We start from the raw sequence: 27,929 nt of genomic DNA on the forward strand, positions 1-27,929 counted from the left end.
TTGTAGTAAACCTGTAGTCCTAGCTACTTGGGAGGCTGAGCGGGGAGAATTACTTGAGTCCAGGAGTGCAAGGATGCAGTGAGCTATGACGACGCCACTGCACCCCAGCCTGGGAGACAGAGTGAGGCCCTGTCTCAAAAAAAAAAAAAAAAAAAAGCATGGTGGGAGCAGGATCCTTGTTTGCCCAGCCCCTGTATTGTCTACCATACTTTGCATACAATAGGTGCTCAGTGGATGTTGTTCAATAGTTTACTCTTGAATAAATGAGCAAATTAAGGACATCTGTAAATGGTTCTCTTGTATGCCAGTACTTTCCACATTAGTAGCTGTGACTACTGAGCTACAAGACATTGAGTAACACATTGGCAGCAAAAAAAGAACTTGATGGTCATTTAAGGATACTACCTTTGCTGTGAACAAAAAAGACTGAAACGGTGAAACATAAGAATAAAATTTTGATGGAGTAAATATTTGCAATCCCCACCCCACCCTCCATCACCGGCTGTTACAACTCACATGATTTATTGTTTGCAGGGTAGCTCTTACTGTGGTGTAATTTGTTTATTTTGTTTCACCATTCTTTTGAAGTTTAAAAGCAGACAAGAAAGCACTGCAGGGTGAGTGTGGCTGTGCTCCCTCACTGCAGGCACTCTGGGGTGTTGCTTAGTGAAGGTCATTCCCTTTCCCTGTGCTAAACACGGAATGAAATACCGTATTCCTTACTTTCAAGATTAATCTAGTGGTCGGCATTCACAGGAGAATAGCGGGGCTATTCGTCAACTAGCTTTAAATATTTTATGGCAAATACTCAACCATACCCTGAAAGTGGTCCTTTTGCCATCAATTTCTCAACATCAATATGCTCTTTTGCTGTAGTGAGAAATATTTCGCTCTGTAGTTTAAGCCTTATTTCAAATACAAAGACACCTAGTCCTGAGAAAGAGAACACATTGGCTCTTCTGAGGCAGGCGTCACTAGGGGCAGGAGCTGAGAAACCCGCTGTTTCCTTAGGAGGTGCACAGACGGCCCAGGATGGCTTAGTGAGCAGGCAGCTCAGACGCCGCAGGTAGCGGCCCTGCCTCTGAACAAAGAGGAGTCCACACCTGGAGTGCAGACAAAGGGAGGCCGCCTCTACTACCCAATTCCCAGTTCACATCGCCTGCTGCTGGGGACCCCTAGTGGCGGCACACGACGCAGGCACAGGTATTCCTGCATCGTCTTTCTCACGGAGCTGCAGCGGGGCTCAGGGGTATTGCCTGGAGTATCCTATTTGGCCACTTAGCTTGGGCGGATCAGATCGGCACATGCAGACACTTAAGGCATGCCATCAGCTACAGTCTCTTTGACTGGAAAGACAGAGAGGGAGAAGGGGAGTGTGGGGGGGAAGGGCAGAGAGAGAGAGAGAGAGAAGAAAGAGAGAGAGAGTTTTTCTTTCTGTTTGAAGAGAAAAACAGGATAGCATTCAGAAACTAATTGAATATGTTTTCTTCTGCATGTTGCACTCTCTGGCTTTGTTCCCTGACATTTTAGATTACAAACATCTTTTCTGTCCTCAATGTCCTAAGAGAAATCTAGGATAAACTGAAGCGAAGCCAGCTGTAAGCCTGCTCTGGGCAAAAGCACGGAGTGAGTTTGTTTTTCTTGTCTTCTGGGGGGGTGGGGGGTTCCTAGGCCTTATACTCTTTTTCTATGAAAATTTGCTTTCATAACGGTATATATTTATTCTCGGCTACCTGTCCGTTTATTCAAGCATTCATTAATTCACTCAGTCATGTTGACTAAGCACTCATTATGTGCCAGGGAGTATAGGAGGCTGGGGAATAAAGATATGAGGGAAACTGGCTGGGCGCGGTGGCTCATGCCTGTAATCCCAGCACTTTGGGAGGCTGAGGTGGGCAGATCATTTGAGGTCAGGAGTTCGAGACCAGCCTGGCCAACATGATGAAACCCCATCTCTACTAAAAATATAAAAATTAGCCAGGCATGATGGTGTGCGCCTGTAATCTCAGCTACTGGGGAGGCTGAGAATCGCTTGAACCTGGGAGGCGGAGGTTGCAATGAGCTGAGATTGCGCCACTGCACTCCAGCCTGGTGACAGAGCAAGACTCTATCTCAAAAAAAAAAAAAAAAAAAAAAAAAAAAAAAAAAAAAAAAAGACATGAGGGAAAACTATACCCTTGCTGTGAGGGATCCTACAAAACAACCTCGACTCCTTCCTGTGACATTTACATTTCAGCTGGGACAAAGTTTTAAAATAGCTATAGAAATTATTTCTGTTTGGGAATTATAGGTATTGTCCATGCTGGTGACGACTTTCTTTTCAGCAGTTTTGTTGTTGTTGCTTTTAACAAAACGTCCAAAATCAAGCCTCAAAGCCTATTTCTAGACAGTTCCTTTTTTCTCATCCACAGTTTTAGCTTGTCAGCCCAGGGAACAGAGCAGATACTGTACTCTGAATGTCCTCTGCCTTCACTCCCCAAGAAAATCTGAATCAATATTTTCATTTCTTTCCCTGTAGCAGCTATACGTTCAATAACAAAACAGAAATCCTCTTAAAAAAAAAAAGGGAGAGTAAATGGGCATTGAAGGAAAGCTAACAGACACAATATCTGAGCCAATCTTCTGATACAGAAAACGTATTTTGGTCTTTTACAAATATTCCAGATTGTCTGTAAAACAGAGCATGTAAAAATGATTCCAGCAAAGTTTAATATGTACGTATGGAGTCAAAAAGACCTGGGCTTCAATCCTAGCTCGTCATTTATTAGCTGTGTGACCCTGAGCAAATTATTTAATCTTTCATTCTTGATCTCTGAAATGGGTTAATAACCCCTATTTACAGACTTGGTGATGATCGAATGAAGTGATAGATATAATCCAGTGTCTAAAGCATAGAAGTCCAGTTAGGAATTCTAGGTGGCCTTTGTTCCTTAGAGCAAAGTATAGCGTGCTCACATCTGCTTCTCTGGAGTAATCTGTGAGAATTATGGTCTGATGCAAAAGTAATTTTCATCTCTCCCTATCACCTCCATGTTACATCACCTCTATGCGAGTATATTAAGACATATGAGCCAGGCCTGGGCTTTGAAGATAAATCTGAGTTCAAATCCTAATTTAGCTACAGACAGTTTGGTGACTTTGGACAAATAATCTTTCATATTCTCAGTCTCCTCATCAGGTAAAATGGAGACAATAATATACTTCATATTTATGTAAATGAATGTATGCCCAACAGTAATGTTATTAGCACTCAATTATATTCTGCACAGCAGGTAGTTTTTAACTGTGTTGATTCCTGGGGAGAGAGTGGATGTTGACAATACATCAGGATCTTTTTTTATTTTGTATTTTTATTTTTTGAGAGGGAGTCTTGCTCTTGTTGCCCAGGCAGGAGTACAATGGTGCAATCTCAGCTCCTGCCTCCCAGGTTCAAGTGATTCTCCTGCCTCAGCCTCCCAAGTAGCTGGGATTACAGGTGGGATTACACCACCACACCTGGCTAATTTTTGTATTTTTAGTAGAGACAGGGTTTCTCCATGTTGGCCAGGCTGGTCTGGAACTCCTGACCTCAGGTGATCCGCCCACCTCGGCCTCCCAAAGTGCGGGGATTACAGGTGTGAGCCACCGTGCCTGGCCATACATCAGAATCTTTAGGAAGTGGCATGTATAATATAAAAGAGCATACTCAAGTTCTCTCTTTCTCTCTCAAGTTCTCTCTGTCACACACACACACATACACATACACACACACATACCCCACTAGATGATAATGTCTTACATCTGGACATATCCCTATCCCGTCCCATTGGGTGAGAAACCTCGTGGAATTTCAAAGTAGATTTCAATAAAAGTATAGACAGATTACTTAAGCTCTCTGCCAAATTTGGCCCCTATAAGATGAAGGAGTAGAAACCAACATTTCATGACCACTGCTACTGCCGCAACTATTATGACCACTCTCACGATGTTTTCTGCCATTAGTGACATAGAAAAGCCACTCTCCTTAAATAATCATTTACTATGTGCCAGGATCATGCTGAGCACTTTGTAAACGTTATCATATACCCATAACAATCGTGAAGTGAGAATTGTTATCCTCATTTTCCATTTGGGGAAACTGAGGCTAGAAAACTTATATAATATCTTAATTAAAATGCTGAACAACTCTAGCTATAGATATTATCATCCCTGTTCTTTTTGGTTAAGAAAACAAAAAATTAGAGAGGGTAAGTAATTTATCAAGGTTACAGGCATTAATTTGAACACACCTTTGGCTGATTCATTCCAATATACAATGAAAAAAAAAAACCTTACCCTTTTGTTTTTATTTGAAATTTCAGCCTGCTGTTATGGTAAGTATTTTCCTGTTTGAGACTTTAGTCAGGTGAGAAGTCTTTAAAATCCATGTTCTTTGCTTGAATACTCATGTTTTTATTTTTATTTTTCCTTCCTTCTCTCTCCTTCCCTCCCTTCTTTCCTTCCTTCCTTCCTTCTCTCTCTCTCCTTCCCTCTCTCCCTCTCTCCCTCTCTCCCTCTCTCCCTCTCTCCCTTCCTCCCTTCCCTTGCCTTCCCTTCCCTTCCCTCTCTGTCACGCAGGCTGGAATACAGTGACGCAATCACAGCTCACTGCTGCAGCCTCAACCTCCTGGGCTTAATCAATCCTCCCACCTCAGCCTCCCAAGCAGCTGGGACTACAGGCACGTGGCTGTTTTTTAAAATTTTTAGTGGAGACAGGGTTTTGCAATGTTGTCCAGGCTTGTCTCAGACTCCTGGGCCCAAGTAATCTACCCACCTTGGCCTCCCAAAGTGCTGGTACAGGCATGAGCGGCCGGGCGTGGCCTACTTACGTCTTTCAATTTGAACCTAGGATGATACTGTCATTTTTCTTTGCCTAAAACATAAACTTTGGGGTAGGCCAGGTTCCAGGGAGCTCATAGGACTTGTACTCCTGACCCCAAGGGCCCTGGCAGGGACAGGCATAGTATAGGGAGACGAAGAAGTCATTTGCCCGAATGCAGGGAAGGGATCAAAATTATTCCCTAATCAAAAACCCCATCCTGTTCAACTTCCGGTTGCTCAGAGTTCCATAGTGAGAACTTTACTTCTTAAACTTACTGAAACAATACAGTGAGCATCTGCTATAATTTAATCACCTCTGGGGAACTGAAGGAATTAAATAAAATAACGACTTTCACATGGGTGAGTTTCCCTATCCCCAAAAGCTGAATTTAATTCCAAGGGGGACCAACACATAGGACAGGGCTGCACAACCTTTAATATAACTACATATTGGTCTTGCTAAAACACAGATTCACATCCAGCAGTTCTAGGGCAGGCCCCTGAATTTCTAACAAGCTTGGAGGTGATGTGAATAATTTTGAGTAATAAAGGTCCTAGGGCGATGGTTTGCAACTTGGGGTATACATGAGAACCACTCAGAAGGCTTTTAGAAATCCCAGTGCCCAGATCACACTCCAGAATAAACAAATCAGAATCTGAGGGTGGCAGAAGGTAGAAAACAAACATCAGCCTTTGTTTTTTATAATTCCCAGGTGATTTTGATATGCTGCTAAGGTTTGATAAGAAAGATGGGATTCAGAGAACAGATTATATTGTTGAAGAGTTTGGCTGGAAATGGTAAACGCTAATGTTGCTCCATGATTTTGCCAGGATTGTCTCTGGTCATGAAGGAAAGAGAAGGAATCAGATTCTTATCAAGATCATGTAACCACAGACATCATGATATGAGAAAATAGAATAAAATCTAACATTAGCATGAAATTTTCTCAGTCAATGTGGGGCAATTCTTCTTCAAATTTTGGTCCATATTATGATCTTTAAAATATACTTCTCAATGAATAAGCGTAAACAATAGGCACTTACTTTAGGGTCACTCCCACAAGAACAGCCAGCTGTCAGTGAGGCAGATGTTTTCCAGCAAATCCACTCTATCATTTCTCAATCATAAAGAAGATTAGAAATGGGATTTTCAGCTCAGATGGGGTTGAAAGGTGATGTTTATGCCTAAGAAATACTTCACACCACAGCTAGAAAAATTGGTTTGGAGAAAAAATATCTCACAACTTCTTATGTGTTCTGAATATAAGAAAATAAAACCCTCAGCTTGGACAGAAAGAGGTGGTATCACAAACGAATGCACTTGCCATCCATTCTCAACGGTGGCAGAAACAGAGAGGCAAAAGTATTTTAGCTGACTCTTTATACCCGAAGATTTTCGTCCTTATCCACATAAACTCCCATTCCTCCGGGCTGACATTGAAAGGGTGAAAAATTAAGTAAACCACAATGTTTACAGTGGTTAACTCAGGTGTGATGCTTAATTTTATGCATCAACTCGATTGGGCTGTGGGGTGCCCAGGTATGTGGTCAAACATTATTTCTGGGTGTTTCTGTGAGTTTTTGGATGAAGTTAACATTTAAATCAGCACACTGAGTAACGCAGATTGTCCCCCAGTATGTAGATGGGCCCCATCACATCAGTTGAAGGCCTGGAGAAAACAAAAAGGCTGACCCTCCCGTGGCAGTAAGAGAAAACTTTCCTCATGGCCTTTGGAATGAATCGTCAGCTGTTTTCCTGCCTTCAGATTCAAACTGAAACATTGGCTCTTCCTGGGGTTCCAGCCTGCTATCTTGACAGGAACTATACCATCAGCTCTCCTGGGTCTCTTACATGCCAAGTCATCCTGCATATCTGGGACTCACTCCATAATCAGCCAATTGCATACACTAAATCTCTCCTATCTGTATATCTCATATAGTCATATATTTTCTCATATAAATATATATATCTATGAGATATATAGACGTATGAGATATGAGATATACCATATATAATATTCCTAAATATATATCATATATATCCACTACATATCTTATATGTAGATTGTGTGTGTGTGTATATATCCTATATATATTTCTTCTATGAATATCTCTTCTATCCATCTATCTATCTATCATCTATCTGTATCTCCTGTACAGTTAGTAGTCCTTTGGTATCCATGGGAGACTGGATCCAGAACCCCTCCTCAGATATCAAAATCTGCACATGCCCAAGTGTCTTATATAAAATAGTGTAGTATTTGCAGATAACCTATGCATAGCCTCCTGTATACTTTGAATCATCTCTAGATTACTTACAATACCTATACTATGTAAATGCTATGAAACTCGTTGTTATGCTCCATTGCTTTTTATTTGTATTATTTTTAATTGTTGTATTGTAATTTTTATCATTTTTTCTAATATTTTTGGTTGGTTGAATGCACGGGTGTGGAACCTATAAATATGGAGAGCTGACTACATATGTATCTCCTATTAATCTATATCTAATCTACATATATCATATACCCTATACATATATCTTCTATATATCTTTCTCTTATTGGTTCTCTTTCTCTAGAGAATGCCACCAATTCCGCACTTAAAACATTCTGGGCCAGATGTGGTGGCTCATGCCTGTAATCCTAGTACTTTGGGAGGCCGAGACCAGCAGAGCACTTGAGGCCAGAAATTTGAGACCAGCATGCCCAACATGGTGAAACCCTGTCTCTACTAAAAATACAAAAGTTAGCCAGGTGTGGTGGTGCACACTTGTAAACCCAGCTACTTGGGAGGCTGAGGCATGAGAATTGTTGAACCTGAGAGACGAAAGTTGCAGTGAGCCGAGATCATGCCACTTCACTCCAGCCTGGGTGACAGAGCAAGACCCTGTCTCAAAAAAAAAAAAAAAGAAAAAAAGGCCAAGCACGGTGATTCACACCTGTAATCCCAGCACTTTGGGAGGCCAAGGCAGGCAGATCACCTGAGATCGGGAGTTCAAGACCAGCCTGACCAACATGGAGAAACCCTGTCTCTACTAAAAATACAAAATTAACCAGGTGTGGTGGCACATGCCTGTTACCTCAGGAGGCTGAGGCAGGAGAATTGCTTCATCCCGGGAGGCAGAAGTTACGATGAGCCAAGTTTGCCCCATTGCACTCCAGCCTGGGCAACAAAAGCAAAACTCCATCTCAAAAAAAAAAAAAAAAAAAAAAAAGTCTGCCATATTTTCCAGTTGCCTTCCTACCTGTCTCTCTCATACAATGGGAAGATTCTGGAGGGCAGTGATGATGCTTTGCTGTTTTCATATATCCCTTCTCTAACCCAAGAATCTTTCCTGTAATAGAATTTCAGAAATGTAGAATCCAGCTGAGTGTTTATCTTTGTTCTGGATTCTCAAGCCATTTAAAGGCAGCAGGCTGTCCTGATTTTCCACACGAAAGGGCAGAAATGGGATTAACACAATAGGATGCTGTCTCTATTCTCTTCTATCCTGTTCAAGGAATTTAATTTCCTATAAGCCTACCTCCAATTCTCCTTGGGACAGTTATATTCAAGAACCTTAATGCTTCAGACCCTCTTTTGACATTAAATCTTTGCTAAATGCTAACGATCTTGAGGGACATTGGGTTTACTCAACTTGTATTTTTAGGCATGAGTGTATGTAATTGTGTAGACAAAGTATTTGAACGTTGAGCTGATATTTTAAAGTTTTGATCCAAATGTGTGATATTGGATAAAAATACCCTAGGAGGTTTAATGTGGGTAATACAGACTAAACTCGTCAAGTAGTTAAATAGGATTATCTGACAGGACTTATGAAAACGTCTGAAGAATATTACAACTTTCTACCTTTTCATTTTGATCTGGGTCCCCATATCCCTATTCTGCTACACTCTGTGTGTCATGTCACAATGAGGAGCTTTTGTGTTTTAATGCTGCTTATGATCTTATTTCATTATTGGTAGGTGGAACACTATCAGATTAATACAACTCTTTAAGGCATTGAATAGAAAGATTCCACCACTGCTAACCTTCTTCTGCATTCCTATTTTTCAAACTCTATCATTACCTTCTCTTCTGTAGAGCATCCTGTCACCATCTTATAATAGAAGTTCAGCTCATTTGCATATGCATTTGCAGGTTTTCCTTAAGAGGAAGACAGCACAATGATTAATGAGTGTGAGTTCTCATTCTGCAAAAGGAATATTGTCTTTTCAAAAAATATTCCGTCTTTCAGAGCACTGAAAGACATAGTCATAATTTAAGTAAGAAAAAGTCATTTACAGCATTTATGCTATTTAAGATGTTTTGCTTATAAAGTAATTCATGCTTACTGTAGACATGTTAGAGGCAAAAAAAAGAGATAAGTAAGACAAAAAAGAAATCATCCATATTCCCTCCACCATGAAAAAATACTTTGGTACTTTTCCCCGCCTTGGGAATTAGCAGTTTAGCAGCCTGATTTTTGCAGTTTACATTACATATCAATATGAACATTCATGTGGAAAATGTTTGTTAGGACCTATATAAAAAATGTCTATTTTGGAATGTTAAGATTATTAGTGTCTACTTTATTTAGTTTTTCTAGATTGTGTAATTTTTTAAATGAGTACATTTTACTTTTCTAGTTGGAGGCAATAATAAAGCTACTTTCCTTTTGGAATGAACTTGTACAATTATTTTCCATGTCATTATAGATTTCTAATGTGACTTTTAATGGCAATATAAAATTCCTTTCCATTAATCTACAATAATTCATGTTGTTATTCCTCCATTGATTCAAATTTAGGTTGTTCTACAGTTTTTGGCTTTTTTTTAAATTACTCTTGGACCAACATCCTTACACATAAATCTATATGTGCCTTTCTGTTTATTTTCTTAGGCTTGATTGCTGTAAATTAAACACATCAGTGGCAGGGGCACCAGCTGCACAACGCTAGGAGCCACCAAACACAGTGTATTCTACATAAATGTTGCTGCCAGGAGCCCCAGTTCAAACTACAATGTGAGTAATGCCTGCTGGAGTAGAATAATAGCTGAAGCCTTGGTCAAAGGCTATGAAAATGTTTAAAGCACTAGATAAAAATTGCCTAGCTGCCTTCTGGAAAAAAGTGTCTGAATTTATATTCATTCCAGAACTCACCACATATATCATGATCGAGAACTAGAATATATTTTAAAACACAAATTCCCTAGGAAAAAATGGCCTCCCATTGCTGTATTCATTTGTATCTAACTGATTACTAGGGAGATTAACTTTTTGCTTATGTCTACTAGTCATTTGTATTTCTTCTTTTGCAAACTGCCTATTCATATCTTTTGGCAAAATAATAGTAAGTACTGAGTAACAGTAATTGGCACCAAGAGTTGTTCATGTATGATCTTACTTACTCTTTTCAATTACATTGCAAGCAGTCATGCTTATTATCTCCGTATTAGAAATTAGAACTCTTAAGAGGTAGATGGATGATACGAGTCTTGTCCAGCATCACACAGAATGTGACGGGGCCTGGATTTGAACCCAGCTCTAACTCCAGAGCCTGAGCTCTTAATCTTTGGACTCTAGTGCCCCTTAATTAGTGTGTTAGTGCTCTTCTTATTATTTTGTAATAACTCTTTATATAGTAATCATAATAATCTTTAATTGGTCAAATTTGTGGCAAAGGTATTTTTATTGGCTCATTATTTGCCTTACTTTGATTTATACAGATTTAAGTCATTTTTATATCAATTTAGATGACCTTTTTTTTTTTTTTTGAGATGGAGTCTTGCTCTGTCGCCCAGGCTGGAATGCAGTGGCATGATCTTGGCTCACTGCAACCTCTGCCTCCTGGGTTCAAGCAATTCTCCTGCCTCAACCTCCTGAGTAGCTGGGACTACAGCCATGTGCTACAACGCCTGGCTAATTTTTTTGCATTTTTAGTAGAGATAGGGTTTCACCGTGTTAGTTAGGATGGTCTTGATCTTTCCTGACCTCGTGATCTACCCACCTCAGCCTCCCAAAGTGTTGGGATTACAGGCGTGAGCCACCACGCCCGACCTAGATGTCACTATTGGTACTTTATCACATTTTAAAAATATTTTAAATTTGATTCACAATATTATTAAAATGTTTGATGTGAAATATTTTCCTTTCTAATAAAAAAACTATTGGAGAACAGACTGACTTCAGAATATTAATAACGAAACATATGTAAGCATAATCTGTGAATATTTGGAAACAAAATAATCTACATCATTGATGAAAGGACATCTTATTTCTCATTGATATTTCCACTGTTTGCAGGGAAATATAATCATTTGAAAATACAAGACAAATAACAAAAGATCAATAGAATGCTTAGCAATGTAAGTTATCTTAATGCTTTCAAAATAAGACAGTGATTAGATTGTTTGTAATACTTAAGTTGATTTGCTTGCAATAATAAATAAATCCTCACATGCACTAACTTAGTTTTGCAAAGTATAACAAAAAAAAATGAACCTAACGAATGCTATATAGCCCCTCCACAAATGTCCAGTTCTTACCTGTGTTTTGCACTGATATAAAATAGAATAGTTATTAAGTATTTTGTAATTTGAGAAATAAAAAACCTGGTAATTATTGATGGTTTCTCTACTTAGAAAAAGGAGAATATTTATTTACATATATCAGAGTAATTCTATTTGGCAAAGGACATATATCAAAATAATAATCATTCGTGTTACTAACATCTGCCTTGTTCTTGCTTAGGAAGGAGACTTAGGACAAGTGTCACAGTCTTTCCTTCTCACTCCATGAAGAATCTGTGTTGAGTCTGGGTTCCTAGGTTTTCTAGCATCTGAGAGTGGTCAAAAAATTCTCAAAGTGCAAAACTTCAGCCCGAGTTTCTGTGCAGAGCATTCAGGAGTCTTTTCTCAACAAGGTTGACCGAGGAAGGCCGACACTGCGTGGGAAGGCAGGCAGAACTGATCTAGCAAAGAGTGAAGGGAGCACTCTTCCTCATGACTTGGAGTGGAATGCGGTGGTTCTTAAGGATGGCATCCCATGCCCACTCTCATGCAGTGCTGTGTGAGGGGATGGAGACTTCTGAAGGGTTCTCCCAAGATGGCAGCATGGCCTAACACAAATAAGCCTTATGCCCAAGCTTGGCAAAAAGAAAATCGAGGGGCTGTTTTCAAAGGGTCCATGAGGACTGTAAGTGTGTCTGCATGATATTGGAGGATCACCTCCTGTTTTCTGACACCAAGAGAGATGCTGGGTCCCCTATAATCCTAAGGAGGCAGGAGACCTCAAAACCATGACTGAGGAGGTGCAAATGCTGGTTAGCTCTGGTAGGTGGGGTCCTGCCTGGACTATAATGCCCCTTAACTGGTGTGTTAGTGTTCTTTTTATTAGTTTGTAATAACTCTTTACATAGTAATTAACCTTTGATTGGTCAAATTTGTGGCAAGTGCATTTTTATTGGCTGATTATCTGCCTTAATTTGATATAGCATAGGGATTTAAGTCATTTTTCATATCAATGTAGATGGTGAATTCCACTCTAAGTTGTGAAATTAATTAATTAATGCCAAACAGTCACTCAACAAACAATAACTGAGCCCCTACTATGATCCAGGCATATGTATAGACCCTGAGAATATAACAATAAACAAAGTCCCTGCCCTCAAGAGGCACAATGAACTGTTTTTTAAAAAAGATAACTTCAAATGCTGAAAAATAAGTGTTCAGATGAACATAAAACAGCATGCTCAGGCAACGTCTCTTGGAGGATGTGACATTTCAGCAGAGACCTGATCTTGCAGGTCTGGAGGAGGGAACAGCAGATCTAAAGGGCTGAGTCAGACACGAGCTGGGTGTGTTAGAGGAACAGGAAAGGCGGCCAGTGGAGCTGGTGTCAAAGGAATTAAATGGCATGCAGAGGAAGACCAGGTCAGAGGCTGAGTAGATGTCAGATCCTAGCAGCCACGTGGGTCATAGTGGAGATTTTCTGTTTATTTCTAGACACAATGGGAAGCCACAGAAGCTTTTAGGAAGGGGATGACATGTTCTGATTCATACTGAAAAGATCACTTTGGCAGCTGTGGAAAAGGATAGTCAGAAGAGCAGGGTGCATGGTGGCTATGTGATTATTCCAGTGGTTTCAAAGAAAAGCTGATTGTGTGGACAGAGGATAGTAGCAGTAGAGATGGCAAGACACCATCAGACTCAGGGTAGAATCTGACAACACTTGCTGATGATGGAATGTGAGGCATGAGATAAACAATCATCAAGGTGACTCCTAGGTTTTTAGCTGAGCAGTTAAATGGTTGATGGTGCCACTTGCTGTGATGGTGAAGGCTTGGGGAGGGAAACTTTGTGTAGGGATGGAACCAAGGGTTGTGTTTGGGACATGTGAAGTTTGAGGCACCTATGAAATGTCTAAGGAGATGTCAAGTAGCAGGGTTTCGAGAGAGGTCTGGGTTGGAAAAAAAGATTTTGGTTATAAAGTGAATGAATGAAAGAACAGATAGATAGGCGGGAGCATAATGATAAGGGTAGGTGTTTAGAAGGAAAGAGGGTTGGGGTATAGACAGTAAAGTGGATGGATGGATGGATGACTGCACAGATGGATGAATGGACAGATAGATAGATAAATAGGTAGTTATTAGTAGGTGGACAGATAGATAAACAGATGGAAGAAGGAAAAGAGCTAGAAAAAAAATGAGGGGACAGAGGAAAAGTCAGTTTAAAAAAAAAAAAAAAAAGGGCCAGGCATGGTGGCTCACACCTGTAATCCCAGCACTTTGGGAGGCCAAGGCAGGTGGATGACTTGAGGTCAGGAGTTTGAGACCAGACTGGCCAACATGGTGAAACCCCATCTCTACTAAAAATACAAAAATTAGCCCAGCATGGGCATGTGCACCTGTAATCCAAGCTACTCAGGAGATTGAGGCAGGAGAATTGCTTGAACCCGGGAGGCGGAGGTTGCAGTGAGCAGAGATAGCACCACTGCACTCCAGCCTGGATGACAGAGCGAGACTCTGTCTCAAAAAAAAAAAAAAAAAGAGAACAAAACAAAACAAAAAAAGAAAGAAAAAAAGAAAAAAACGATCTCCTATATAGGTATAAATCACTTTAAGCGATCTGAAGACTAGAAAGGAATAAGTTTCCCAGTGAATAAATTTTTTAGTGTCTCTGTGCTAGAAGACAATGTTCACTAAACTAAAAATATTTTATCTTATGGAGAAAATTATTTTATATTTGTCTCTTCCTTCTATATTTTCTCCCCTCTCTTTCCTGCCTTCTTTTGCATTAAATGATTTTTTTATTCCCATTTTCTCTGTATTTATTTGGAAGTTATAAACACTGTTTCTATTCATTTAGAAGTTAACCTAAGCATTTTAACATATAAGCTAACCAAGCCTAATGTTTATCCGTATTCTTACCATTCTGACCAGTGATCAAAGAGCACGAAGTTGCTTTCCCTTTCCTTCCTGGCTTCCTATTTATATGCTCTTCCTTCTAGTATTTCAGCTCAATCTCATTTTTTAAACATGAGAAGTTAGCCATTATTTGTTGTTTTATACTGTCTACGTTAATTTAGGTTTAAACAGAAGTTTCCCATTTTCTTGGCTCAAAATTCTTTCTTGCATATTAGATCTTCCTTCTGTATTCTTTTTTCTTCCTAAAAAAATCCTTTTAAAGCTTCTTTGTAAGGGTGTCTTAGTAGTAATCCCTTTCAATTTTTGTCTATAAATGTGTTTACTTTGTCTTTCCTTTGGAATCAAAGTTAGATTTGTATAGGATTCAAGCCGACAGTTAATTTCCTTCAGCAATTTGAAGAGACGTACTACTAATAAAGACAAACCCATTGTGTTCTGACATGTTTTCTTGCCAATAAGACGTCCACTATTAATGTAGTTATTATTTCGTTTTGACATTTTTTTTTCTTTTTTTCTCTCTGTTTGGGGGAATCTGAAGCTTTCCTACAGTGTATCTAAATGTGACTTTATTTTTATTTATCCTGCTCAGGACCTATTGGCCTTCTTGACTTCTCTTCTGGATCTCTGTAGTCAGAATAAATAGTCATGGTCCTTTTTTTTCAATTATGGAAAATAGCCATGATCTCTTTGAATATTGCCTAATCTGTCCTAAAATGTCAGTGAATTAGACATATGTTAGACTTTCTCACTCAATACTTCCTAACCCTTCTTTCATGTTTTTCACTTTTTTTTTTGTTGTTGTTGTTGTTGTTGTTGTTTTGTTTTGTTTTTGTTTCCCTATGCTCTGCTTGGGAAACTTATCTTCTACTACTGTCCTTCCTGTTGACTGTCTATCAGTTTATCTGTATTAGTCTGTTCTCATGCTGCTAATAAAGACATACGCAAGACTGGTAATTTATAAAGGAAAGAGGAAAAATTGACTCACAGTTCCCTATGGCTGGGGAAGCCTCACAATCATGATGGAAGAGCAAGGAATGTCTTACATGGTGGCAGGCAAGAGAGAGAATGAGAGCCAAGCAAAAGGGGAAATGCCTTATAAAATCATCAGATCTCAGCCGGGTGCAGTGGCTCATGCCTATCATCCCAGCACTTTGGGAGGCTGAGGTGGGCAGAAAACCTGAAGTCAGGAGTTTGAGACCAGCCTTGCCAATATAGTGAAATCCCCTCTTTACTGAAAATACAAAAATTAGTCAGGCGTGGTGGCATGTGCCTGTAATCCCAGCTACTGAGGAGGCTGAGGCAGGAGAATCACTTGAACCCACAAGTCAGAGGTTGCAGTGAGCCGAGATCGTGCCACTACACTCCAGCCTGGGCGACAGAGAGAGGCCCTGTCTCAAAAACAAATCATCAGATCTCGTGAGACTTATTCACTGCCATGAGAACAGTATGGGGGAAGCACCCCAAGGATTGAATAATCTCCCACTGGGTCCCTCCCACAACATACGGGAATTATGGGAGCTACAATTCAATATGAGATTTGGGTGGGGACACAGCCAAACCATATCATTGTCTAATCTACTGCTTATCAACTGAAATGAACACAATTTTTATATTTTTCATTTATAGAATTTTGCTTGGTTATTTTGTGTCTCTCTTCTAGCTTCTTGATCCCGTGTCACTCTCAAAATTCTTTTTTTTTTTTTTTCCCAAGATGGAGTTTCGTTCTTTTTTGCCCAGGCTGGAGTGCAATGGTGCAATCTCGGCCCACTGCAACCTCCACCTCTCGGGTTCAAGCAATGCTCCTGCCTCAGCCTCCCAAGTAGCTAGGATTACAGGCGTATGCCACCATGCCCAGCTAATTTTGTATCTTTAGCATAGCCGGGGTTTCACCATGTTGGCCAGGCTGATCTTGAACTCCTGACCTCAGGTGATCCACCCACCTCGGCCTCCCAAAGTGCTGGGATTACAGATGTGAGTCACTGCACCTGGTCTCTCAAAATTCTTTAATCATTGTGCTGGATATTTTCTTTCTACCCCTTCCAAATCCACTCTCTACCATGTTCCATCCTGCTTTATGCCCCCGTGGCTAATCAGCTGAGCAACCTGTCCCTTGTCTGGACAGGTTCCTGTCCCTCTGGGAGGAGAAGCAGACCTTGGCTATCTACTGGTGTAGCCTCCAGGCCTCGAAGAGCTTTGCTGTCTCTCCTCAGGGGCTGATGGCTTTTGCTTCTATCCTTTCCCCAGAAGCAGATCTCTGCCTGCATACCAAAATATGGAAAGACGGGATTGCTGGTCCCCCTCCAGAGGCAGAGGGCTTTGCTTCTCAAGGGCTTGCTGCTTCTTCCTGACAGCTTAATTAAGGCTTTTGCTCCCATGAGAGGAGCATCAAGGTGTGGGGGCAGCCACCTCCTCCTGCATCCTGTGCCATCAAAGGGGGGCTCTCTCCAGCCTTTTACCCTGCCCCAGTCTTCCTCAAGAGCACCCTCTCTTCCCCATGGAGACTGTGAAGAGAAGCTCGGGAGTGTGTGTGAACTCCGCTTGTGTCTGGGCCTCTCTCAGTTATTCTAAATTAATATGAGATATGAGTGCACGCTCAGTCTTTAGAAATTCTTTTTTTTTTTTGAGACAGAGCCTCCCTCTGTCGCCCAGGCTAGAGTGCAGTGGCGTGCTCAGCTCACTGCAGCCTCCACCTCCCGAGTCCAAGTAATTCTAGTGCCTCAGCCCCCCCAAGTAGATGGGATTACATGGGGTTACAGACATGAACTACCACACGCAACTAATTTTTTTTTTTTTTTGGGGGGTAGAGACAGGGTTTCACCATGTTGGATAGGCTGGGCACCTGACCTCAAGTGATCTGCCTGCCTCAGCCTCCCAAAGTAAGGAATTCATTATTTTTTTTTAAAAATATTTCTTCTTACTCACTCCATGGCACCCCCCTCTTCCTCCCATATTCTGCCAAAGGTGCAACAATTCCATATCCTGACTCTTATTAGAAATGCTTTTTATCCTTTGAGGTTCACTTTCCTGGTTGCCTTGTGACCTCAAGTCTCTGATGAGTTTAAGGAAAGAAAGTTATAATATTGTACACTGTTCATCATTTTCTTGTTGTTAGGATGGGGGTGACATTCTCTCATAGCTTTCTACATCCCAAGCAGGGGCAGAAATCCTCATATATTATTAATAACACCACCTTTCACTTCACAATCACTCTGGACTGGAGGATAAATTATATGGCTGCAGAAGGTTAGGCCCCCACTGGAGGCTACCAGTACCTGGCAGATGCATTCAGCACAATGCCAACTACAGGGCTTTTTTTCTCTGGGTTCCTGCTTACTTTTCTGGCCTTTGAAGATTTCCTTGACTTTTCTATAAGCTTAGGTGTGCATTTCTAAAAATGTTTTTATGTTTTCTTAAAAACTATCTCATCCAGCTTTTTAAAATTTATTTATTTATTTATTCATTTGATACAGAGTCTCGCTCTGTCGCCCAGGCTGGAGTACAGTAGCACAATCTCAGCTCACTGCAACCTCCGCCTCCCAGGTTCAAGTGATTCTCCTGCCTCAGCCTCTCGAGTGTCTGGGATTACAGGCGCCTGCCACCACACCCAGCTAATTTTTGTATTTTTAGTAGAGACACGTTTTTGTCATGTTGGCCAGGCTGGTCTCGAACTCCTGACCTCAGGTGATCCACCTGCCTCAGCCTCCCAAAACGCTAGTGTGCCACCACACCCAGCCTTATCCAGCATTTTTAAGTGGCAGAAAAGCTTCTCCAGGTATCTAGTGAGTCATATAGCTGGAAACAAAAGTTGAAAAAAAAATGTTTTATAATATTAAAATGTTAAGGTTTTACTTCTTTCCCAATTAACATTAATGATTCTTGAAATCATTGGTCAGATGACTGTATGTCAACAAGCAATGGTTAATATGAAATTAATATTTAAAAAATGGAATCTGTTAATGTCAAAGATCGACTTTACTAAGCTTTTCTTAAATACTCTAAAAATTCAATTTATCTGGAGGGTGTTAACATGAATAATTTAAAATTCATTTCCCAACTACAAGGGAAATCAATTTGATTCCAGTGGTTTTCCTGAATCCGAAGGCTTGGTTATTTTAAATAAATTTTTGGATGATAAATAGGTGGCAACATGATGATAGATGAGACAGAGATTATTGTTATAGCATATTAAGGAAACTTTAGACACTGATGCTATCATAACCAAGGGTGAGCCTAGGTGTAGAAGTCCCAGTGTTCCTGGAGCAGAATGTTGATCAACTGGATGCGACCAATCAACTAACAGAAATCAGCTGTGATGCCCACAGCAACCATGCTGCTGAGAACTCAGTGGGCTGGATGCTGGAGAGGAGGTGGTGCTGTTTTAATGATTTACAATAAGATGCCCCATTAAAAGACTGAATCATTGTAGAATCCCCCCATATATGGAAACCTAGGTACTTCCTGGGTTCCCTCTAGGTGGCAATGTAATCCAAGCATATACATGTGATCCTGCTGACCCTACATCTGATTTGGCCCATCTGGCTGACTAGGGGGCTGTCTCCACCATTCCATGAGTTTTTTTCTCCTGTGTACCATCCACTGCACCCTACACTGCGCACTCTGTTGAGAAGGACAATTATTTCAGATACAGCTGGATTGTTCTTTAAAGATAAACATATGGGAATTGGGGGCATCCCTCCAAATCAGCCCTTAAGTCCATTTGTAAGAACTATATGTGAGGGCATGCTTAAAAGCTTCAGCTACAACAACTTCATTTCTTAAAAAGTGATGGATTCGATAATGTTAGATGGATTTGATAGGCATGTATTATTTTATGGAAAAATGAAAATGCATTCTCTGGAGACACACTGGTAGATTTCTAAATTATGTCATATGCTTGGATTTAGCCCGCAATAACTGCTGTACTCTGAATTGTTCATCTCCGGACAAGTATTTAGTTTGTGGAATTTGATTTAATAGTGCCCCTTAAAGTTTTAGAGTTTGTCTTTCCGGTCCACATGTGAAAGAAAGGTTAAAAGTCTCTGACCTTAAACTCTGTACAAAGAAGACCCTCGGGGAAAAAAAGCTCGTGGCTGAATTGAGGAGGATTCTGGGTAGATTCCTCTCCGTCTAGGATCCCCACCATATTAGTTTACTTGAGTTGTGACGCTCCTTCTTCTAACAAGCTCAGCTTTAAGACTCTGAACTGGCTAATGCTGTAGTTTATTCCATTACGTATGTATTATGTTGGTTTGTATCCCCACAGAATCACTAAGCCCAATTTACAGGTTGTTCTTCTTTACAGACCTGTGAAATCCCCTGGATGCTCCGAAGAGCTTTGGGGTTTCTGCGAGCGTAGCAGAATGCCGTAGGAAGCGTATTAGTTGATGTCTGCACCGTTCCTTCATGTGAAAGAGCAGCGCATATGTAAGCAATGTTAGGGCTCTGCAGGCAAGAGTCAGAACTAGGGGGAAACCGGCAGTTCATTATGTCCAGCGCCTTCCATCTCTATTGACACACCTCAGAAACAGTCGTTTTGAAATGAATCAGCTGAGTCATAGAGCAATGTAATTGATATGGTTTGGCTGTGTCCCCACACTAATCTCATCTTGAATTCCCACATGTTGTGGGAGGGATCCCGTGGGAGGTAATTGAATCATAGGGGCAGGTCTTTCCCATGATATTCCCGTGATAGTGAGTAAGTCTCACGAGATCTGATCGTACTATAAGGGGAAGTTTTCCTGCAGAAGCTCTTTTTACCTGCCGCCGTCCACATAAGATGTGACTTGCTCCTCCTAGCCTTCCGCCATGATTGTGAGACTCCCCCCAGCCATATGGAACTGTAAGTCCAATTAAACCTTTTTCTTTTGTAAATTGCCCAGTCTCGAGTATGTCTTTATCAGCAGTGTGAAAACAGACTAATACAGTAAATCATTTTTGCCTGAGATTAGATATTACAGAAAGTCACACAGAAGTGTTCCATGGAGTTTAGAAATAAAAATTCTAGAAGACATACATTTGTCATGTAATGGTTGGTTTTTCTTCAAAATATTCAGTGAATGTACAAAACCCATTTTAAACTAATGACATGTACAAATTACTTAAATTCGTCCCAAGATGAACAACTGGAGAAAATATGAATGATGGAGGAAAATCTAACATGTGTAGTATTCAAAATTAATTAAAGAAAGAGCAGATCTTTGGCATCAAATGGAACAAATGTTTTACTAGAGGTATAGATAAAAGGAACACTGACGTGAAGGAAAGCATATTAAAATCTTGTGTTTGAAGATTCACTGTTCCCTAGAGTTGCTCTGGTAATTAAGATTAGCAAGAAATTTGTCAGATATTAAAACAAAAGAAGAGTTTCATCAGTATCACCAGCAATCTGTTGTTAAACATAAAGTAGCCAAGGAAGCACTTTAGGACCGGGTTTAAGAGCTCAGAGAATCCCCCTCTACCCCATAGGATTCCTGGCAGTTTACCTCCAGAGAATGGGCTTCTGGTAGAAGTCTGGGAGCAATGGATTAGTCAAGAAGGCCAAACACAAGGATCAAAAGGATACCACAGCTGGGCATGGTGCTCACACCTGTAACTCCAGTGCTTTAGGAGGCAGAGGCAGGAGGATCGCTTGAGTCCAGGAGTTCAAGGCTGCAATGAGCTATGATGGTGCCACTGCACCCCAGCCTGAGCAACAGAGCAGCAACCTGTATGTGTGTGTATGTATATGTGTGTGTGTATGTATATATATATAAAATGCATCTTATTCCTGCCAGGTAGCCATGGAATAAGGGTGTGAAGATCTATAGGCACACCAGCTCTGACTGAGCAAACAGTGGTCAGAAAGGAGGAAGAAGCTTTTCTGGATCAAATGTATCAAGCAGGCCCTGAGAAGAAAAGACAGAGCAGCACATGATGGCAGCCATACATAGGACACGAAAAGGCAGAAGCCGAAGAAGAATAGGTAGAAAAAGCCAATGGTCCTGTTTTGGTCTTTTCAGTTACTCTTTAGTACACTCTTAGCTACTTAATCTCCCTTTCCCCTTGTTTAAGTGAAAGATAATAGAACAATAACAAAACAGTTATATTTATTTTTAATTAACATAACATTATTGTATATAGACATTTATATAAAAACAAAATAGGACAGAAATCACTAATGGTAAGTTTTTAAAAATAACAATGAAAATGGTGTGTTTAGAGAGGTATGAAAATGGAATTTTGTTAAACTCTAAAAGACAGAGAACACTGTACATGAATGTCTTAGAAGAAGCAACTCAATAGGATGACATATTTTAAGGGATTGAATAATAGAATCTTCTACAGTGGTAATATCAGCATAGTGTATTTATTCCTAATACAACCATATATTTTGAGTTACATGCCTTTCAAAAACAGTACTGAATATACAATGCATAGACTACCTAGAATAAGTATGAAAGAAAGAAAACAGAAATGAATAAAATGGGGAAAATTCCACATTTTATTCTATGTAAGATAAATTTCTTATATGTCCTTTAGAATTGCCTATGAAAATCAAGCCACAATTTGAGTTCATTTTCCTCATGATGTCCTAATAATCACCAGGACTTTTATTTTCATCAAATAGAGTTTATTATACATTTATTTCTGAATCACATTGGGCTGGGTATTACTTAAAACATGGCGAATAGAAATAGTTCATACCTCTTAGAAGCTTATAGATTAAATGGATAGTGATAAACACACACATGTAAAAATCATGCACACATAATACATACTTAGTAGTACATGTCTAAACAACATGCATACATGCCAAACTAAATTATTTCTAGTGCTTTTAGCATAATGGAAAAATAGTCTTTAAGTGTGTTTAGTCATCTGATTAGCTGAGACACAAACTCTCCCTGGAAGTCTACAGCTGAGGTTTGAGGGGGAAGAGGGAAAGCCTTCAGCCTATACAGGTTGGGGGATTGGAACAGAGACCCTCACATAACACTGGGCCTCCAAATCGCAAGGAGTTCTTATCTTTAGAGATACATAGATAAAACTATAGGATGTCTGGCATTTTCTTCATAGTAATCTAGGGGTGGGAGGAATGGGTAGAGATTACAGATGCAAAAAAGATTGACTATGAGTCCATAATTGTAGAAGCTGGTTATGGCTACAAGGAGGCTTATTATAATATTCTCCTTTGTGTGCTTGAAATTTTCTAAGATAAAAAGTTTTGTTTAAGAACTATTAAAAGAAAAACCACAAACTGTGTAATGGGATTGAAACAAAACTGACACAAGATGAGAATCCAAAATGTCTAAAGAACTTATAGAAATCAATAAGAGAAAGACAAAGAAACTCATTGAAAGATGGTTTAAATAAATAAACAAATGAGCATTTTATGAAATAAAAAAATAGCCAGACAAAACATCAGAAGATATGCAGTCTCATTAGTAAGCAGGAAAAAGCAAATTAAAACCACAATGAGATATTCTGTGTGTTATGATATGCTAGGTAATATTGTTGCCACCAACACTCAGGAACCAACAAAATTTTACTTCTTACTCACATTAAATGTCCATTTTAGGTCATCTGGGAACTGAGGTCAGTCATCTGTTCATTATGATCACTCCTGTTCCCAGGGACACACAACAGTTACCTCCAATGTTGTAGTCCTCCTTGCCAGAGGAAAGGAAAGCATAGAGGTTTTTGCATCAGTAAGTAATTGCTCCAGCCAGGGACTGGCAGACATTCCTTCACAATCCAGTACAAGTCAAACTCACTTATAACAAGGATTTAGGAAGTGCAATTCCTTCTACTATGTGCTTGGAAGCAGGGAGAACTGGAAATGTTTAGGGAAAACAAATGACTTTCATAGATGCCAGTTTTTTTCTATCAGATTGGCAAAACTATATAGTCTGACAAAACCAAATATTGGTGAAGATGTAGAGCAATAAAAACATTAACACACTTTTGACTGAAGAGTAAATTGGTGCAACTACTTTAGAAAACAATTTAGTATCATTTAGCAAAGTTGAAAATTCATATAACCTTCAACTCAGCAATACCACTCTAAGATACATATTTTAGAAATGCTTTTGCATATGTGCACCAAAGACATATTCAAATAGGGTCATAGAAGCACTGTTTGTACCAGTGAAATCAAACAAGCAAAAAGAAAAACTGGAAATAGCTTTCATGTCTGCAGATAGTAGATAATTTTTTGAATATTCATTTAATGAAATACCATTTAGGATAGAATATGAATGAACAGATACATGTTTATCTGGTTGAATTTCAAAAACATATTGAATGAAAAAAGTAAGCCTAGAATTATTGTATTTGACAAAGGTCTAAAAAAGTTAAAATTAATATATTATTTTAGGATTACATACCTAAGCAAAAATAAATAATTAAAAGTTAGTTTAACACAAAATTCAAGATAGTAGTTACCTTTGAGTGGATCAAGGTAGGGATGTTACCAGGGACACATTTAAGGTATTGATAATATTCTTTTTGTTAAGTTGTTTGGAGTTGTAAACATTGTTCACTTTGTTATTATTCTTTAACTTGTACATATATAGTATATGTACTCTATGCATGCAAAAAAGCCTAGAAATATATCTTACATTGTGGAGAAAAATCAATCAATGGAAACAGGACAAAAATGACACAGATAGTAGAACTAGTAGTCAAGGACATTAAAAGAGCTATTATAAATATATTTCAAATGTTCAAGAAGGTACAGGAAATAGAAAACAAAAAATAGAGAATATCATTGGAATAAAAAACTGTTTTTTTAAGATCAATGAGTGATAAACCTTTAGCTGGATTCATCAAGAAAAAAATAGAAGTGATACAAATTATTAATTATAGAAATGAGAGAGGGGATACCAATACAGTTGTAGATACTAAAAGGATAAGAAAATATTACAACCAACTTTTTTGCCATAATATTTGACAGCTTAGATAAAATGGACAAATTCTTTGAAAGAAACCATCCACTAGAGATCACTCAAGAAGACATAGACTACCTGAATAGCTCAATAGCTATTCAAGTTATTAAAGGCTTCTAACTATAAAGCTATTATAGTTAGAAACCTCCCCATAAAACAAACAAACAAACTAACTAAAAACCCAGAAAACATATCAAGCCAAGATGGCTTCTCTGGTTAATTTTACCGGACATTTAAATCAGAAAGATTATCAATTCTACACAAAACTTCAAGAAAATCAAAGAGGGTAAAATACTTTGCTATCCACGTTGGGCGCAGTGGCTCATGCCTGTAATCCCAACATTCTGAGAGGTTGAGATGGGAAGATTGAGGCCAGGAGTTTGAGACTAGCCTGGTCAACATAGTGAGACCCCACCTCTACAAAAACCAAAAAAAAAAAAAAAAAAAAAAGCTGGGTGTGGTGGCACACACCTGTGGTCCTAGCTACTTGGGAGGGTGAGGCAGGAATCACTTGAGTCCGGGAAGTCAAGGCTGCAGGGAGCTGATATTGTACCACTGCACTCCAACCTAGGCATAGAGTGAGACCCTGTCTCAAAACAAACAAACAGACAAGCAAAAACTCACTTTGCAACTCAATCTATGAAGCCAGCATTACCTTGACACCAAAACCAAAGATATTACAACAAAAGAAAATCTACAAATCATGCCTCCTGTGAACATAGTGACAAACACTGTTCACAAATTTTACCAAATAAAAGGTTTATCTCAAGAATGCAGGGTTGGTTTAACATTTGAAAATCAACCCATGTAATTCACCATGTTAATACACCTAAAAAGAAACAACATATGGTCACCTCAATATATGCAGAAAAGCATATGACAAAAATTCAACATCTATTCATGATGAAAAAATTTAACAAACTAAGAAAAGAAGAAAATTCAACCACATAAAGGGCAGCTATGAAAAGCCTACAGTTAACACCTCACCTAATGGTGAAAGACTGAATGCTTTTAATTTAAGAATAGTGCAAGTATATCCATTCTATCACTTCTATTTATCATTGTAACAAAGGTTATGGCAAATGTATTAATGAAAGAAAAAGAAATAACAATGGCATACAGGTTAAAAAGAAAGGCATAAAGCAGTCTCTAGTAACAGACAACATGACTGTGGAAAATTCTTTGAACCAGTATAGGTGATATAAAAAAAAATCTAAGAAACCTACACACAAAAAATTATTGGAACTATTAAGTGAGTTTAGCAAGGTTAAAGGACAGAGTAATATATAAAAATCAATTTTGTTTCTATACAGTAGTAAAGATCAATCCGAAATTGCAATAAATATACCATTTAAAATAGCCGAAAATATGAACTTAAGTATTGGTTTGAAGAAAACTTATGCAAGACCTTTAGATCAAAAACTATAAAACATTGTTGAGATAATTAAAAAGACATAAATGAAGAGATATACATGCCCATAAATCAGAAGACTATATTATTTAGATATCTATTCTCCCCACATTGATCTTTAGATTAAATGCAATGCCAATAAAAATATCAGCAGGCTTGTTTTTTAGAAATTGACAAACTGATTCTAAAATTTATATGGAAGTTCAAAAGATGTAGAATAGTCAAAAACATTTGAAAAAGAATAAAGTTGTAGAACTTACACTGTACACTTGAATTTATATGTAGGGTTTATTATGGAGCTATGGTAATCACGACAGTGTGGTATTGTCATAATAGATATACAAAGATCAATGGAACACTCTAGAAAGTTTAGAAATAGACCTACACATATATGTCAATTGACTTCTTTCAAAGGGAAGCTCAGTGAAGAAAGAATAATCTTTGGGGTTTTTGTTGTTGTTGTTTTTGTTTTGAGACAGGTTTTGCTCTATCACCCAGGCTGGAGTGCAGTGGTGAGATCTTGGCTCACTGCAACCTCTGCCTCCCAGGTTCAAGCAATTCTCCTGCCTCAGCCACCAGGGATGCTGGGATTACAGGCATGTGCCACCACGCCTGGCTAATTTTTGTATTTTTAGTAGAGATGGGGTTTTGCCATATTGCTCAGACTGGTCTCTTCTGAGTTCAAGCGATCTGCCCATCTCGGCTCCCCGAAGTGCTGAGATTACAGGTGTGAGCCACTGTGCCTGGCCAAATTTGAACACTTTTGCTCTTCAAAAAAAACTGTTAAGGAAATGAAAAGGCAAGCCAAAATCTGGGCAAAATTATCTGCAAAATATATATTTTATAAAGGATTTATATTTTATATAAAATAAACCTTTACAACTTAATAAGAAGATAAGCAACCTAATTAAAATAATGTGCAAAAATCAAATAGACATTTTACAAAAAAGAAACTGTACAAATAGGAAATAAGCACATAAAAAGATGCTGGACATCATTAGTCATTAGGAAAATTCAAGTTTAAATCACAGTGAGTTGACACCTAGTATGATGGCGATAATCAAAAAGACCCTATAAGTGTTGGGAAGGATATGGAGCAGCTAAAACTCTCATACACTGCTGGTGGGAATGGAAAATGGCAGAACACTTTTGAGAACAGTTTTATAGCTTGAAAAGTTAAACATTCCCTACTATGTGTGTCAACCTAGGTATTTACCTAAGAGAAATGAAAGCATATGTCCACATAAGGACTTGTCCACGAATGTTAACAGCAGCTTTATTTGTAATAGTCAAAAGCTAGGAACAACCCAGATGTCCTTGAACAAGTAAATGGACAAATATATTTCAGTCCAATACAATATAATTCAGCAATGAAAAGGAGTGAACTATTGATATGTATAACATACATGAATCTTAAAGTAATTACACAGACTGAAAGATACCAATTAATATAATAGTATTTATTTAAAAATTTAAAAATGGAAGTTAATCTATAGTGATGGAAAGCTGATCACCAATTGCCTGGTGACAGAGATGGCAGGAGTGAGGAAATTTTTGGGGGCAATGAGAATGTTTGTTATCTTGTGATGATAGGTTTCATGGGTTCATACATAGCTGAAACTGATCAAATTGTACACTTTATATGTAGCTTATTGTATGCCAGTTATACCTTAATATGATTGTAAAAAAAACAGGGATATTGTCTCTTAGGTAATAATTGCTCATATGCATATGCCCATTAACATATGTGTCAATTTTCAGGGTACCATATTCTTTGCTTAGAGCAGGAAATAGAAATATAATATGAATCACATATGTAATTTTAAATTATCTAAAATACACATTTTAAAACATTTTTAAGGGTGAAAATAATTTTAATAATATATTTTACTTAATTCAATATATTTTAGAGCATTTTAATCAATATAAAAATTATAAGCAAAGTATTTTACAATGTTTTTCATACTAAGTCTTCAAAATCCAGTATATACTTTACACTTATAGCACATCTTAGATTTAATAAAATTTACAATGCAGAAATAGATTCATATATCAAACATGCTTAAACATTTTCCCATAATAGAATCGAGTGTCTTTTTTTAATTTTTAATTTTGAAATAATTACAGACTCATAAGGAGTAAAAGTAGTATAAACAGATCCCATGAACCCATCACCCCATGGTAACATTTTGCATAACTATAGTTCATTATCTAAACAAGGATATTGATTGGTACAGTTAACTACACCTCATGCATATTTCACTGTTATTCATATGCATTCGAATGTTTTATCTGTCTCTGTGTATATTTCTATAACGTTTTATTGCATTACAGAATTGTTTA

The 27,929-nt window shown here is 38.6% G+C and overlaps 1 protein-coding gene across 4 annotated transcripts in view; it reads left to right on the plus strand.

The window, feature by feature from the left end:
* The window catches only part of CPVL (carboxypeptidase vitellogenic like), a 220,832-nt gene that overhangs the window by 19,223 nt on the left and 173,680 nt on the right, over positions 1–27,929 (plus strand). For 2 of the 4 annotated variants that reach the window (XM_028845911.2, XM_015133819.3), the window contains exon 2: positions 9,725–9,847. The gene's annotated coding sequence lies outside the window, so the exon portion shown is untranslated. Of the gene's footprint in view, positions 1–1,221; positions 1,627–9,724; positions 9,848–27,929 lie in introns of those variants that run through there. The other 2 variants (XM_077996978.1, XM_077996975.1) reach the window with 2 other exon arrangements.

This window comes from Macaca mulatta, chromosome 3, assembly GCF_049350105.2.
Source record: "Macaca mulatta isolate MMU2019108-1 chromosome 3, T2T-MMU8v2.0, whole genome shotgun sequence".
Taxonomy (NCBI): domain Eukaryota; kingdom Metazoa; phylum Chordata; class Mammalia; order Primates; family Cercopithecidae; genus Macaca; species Macaca mulatta.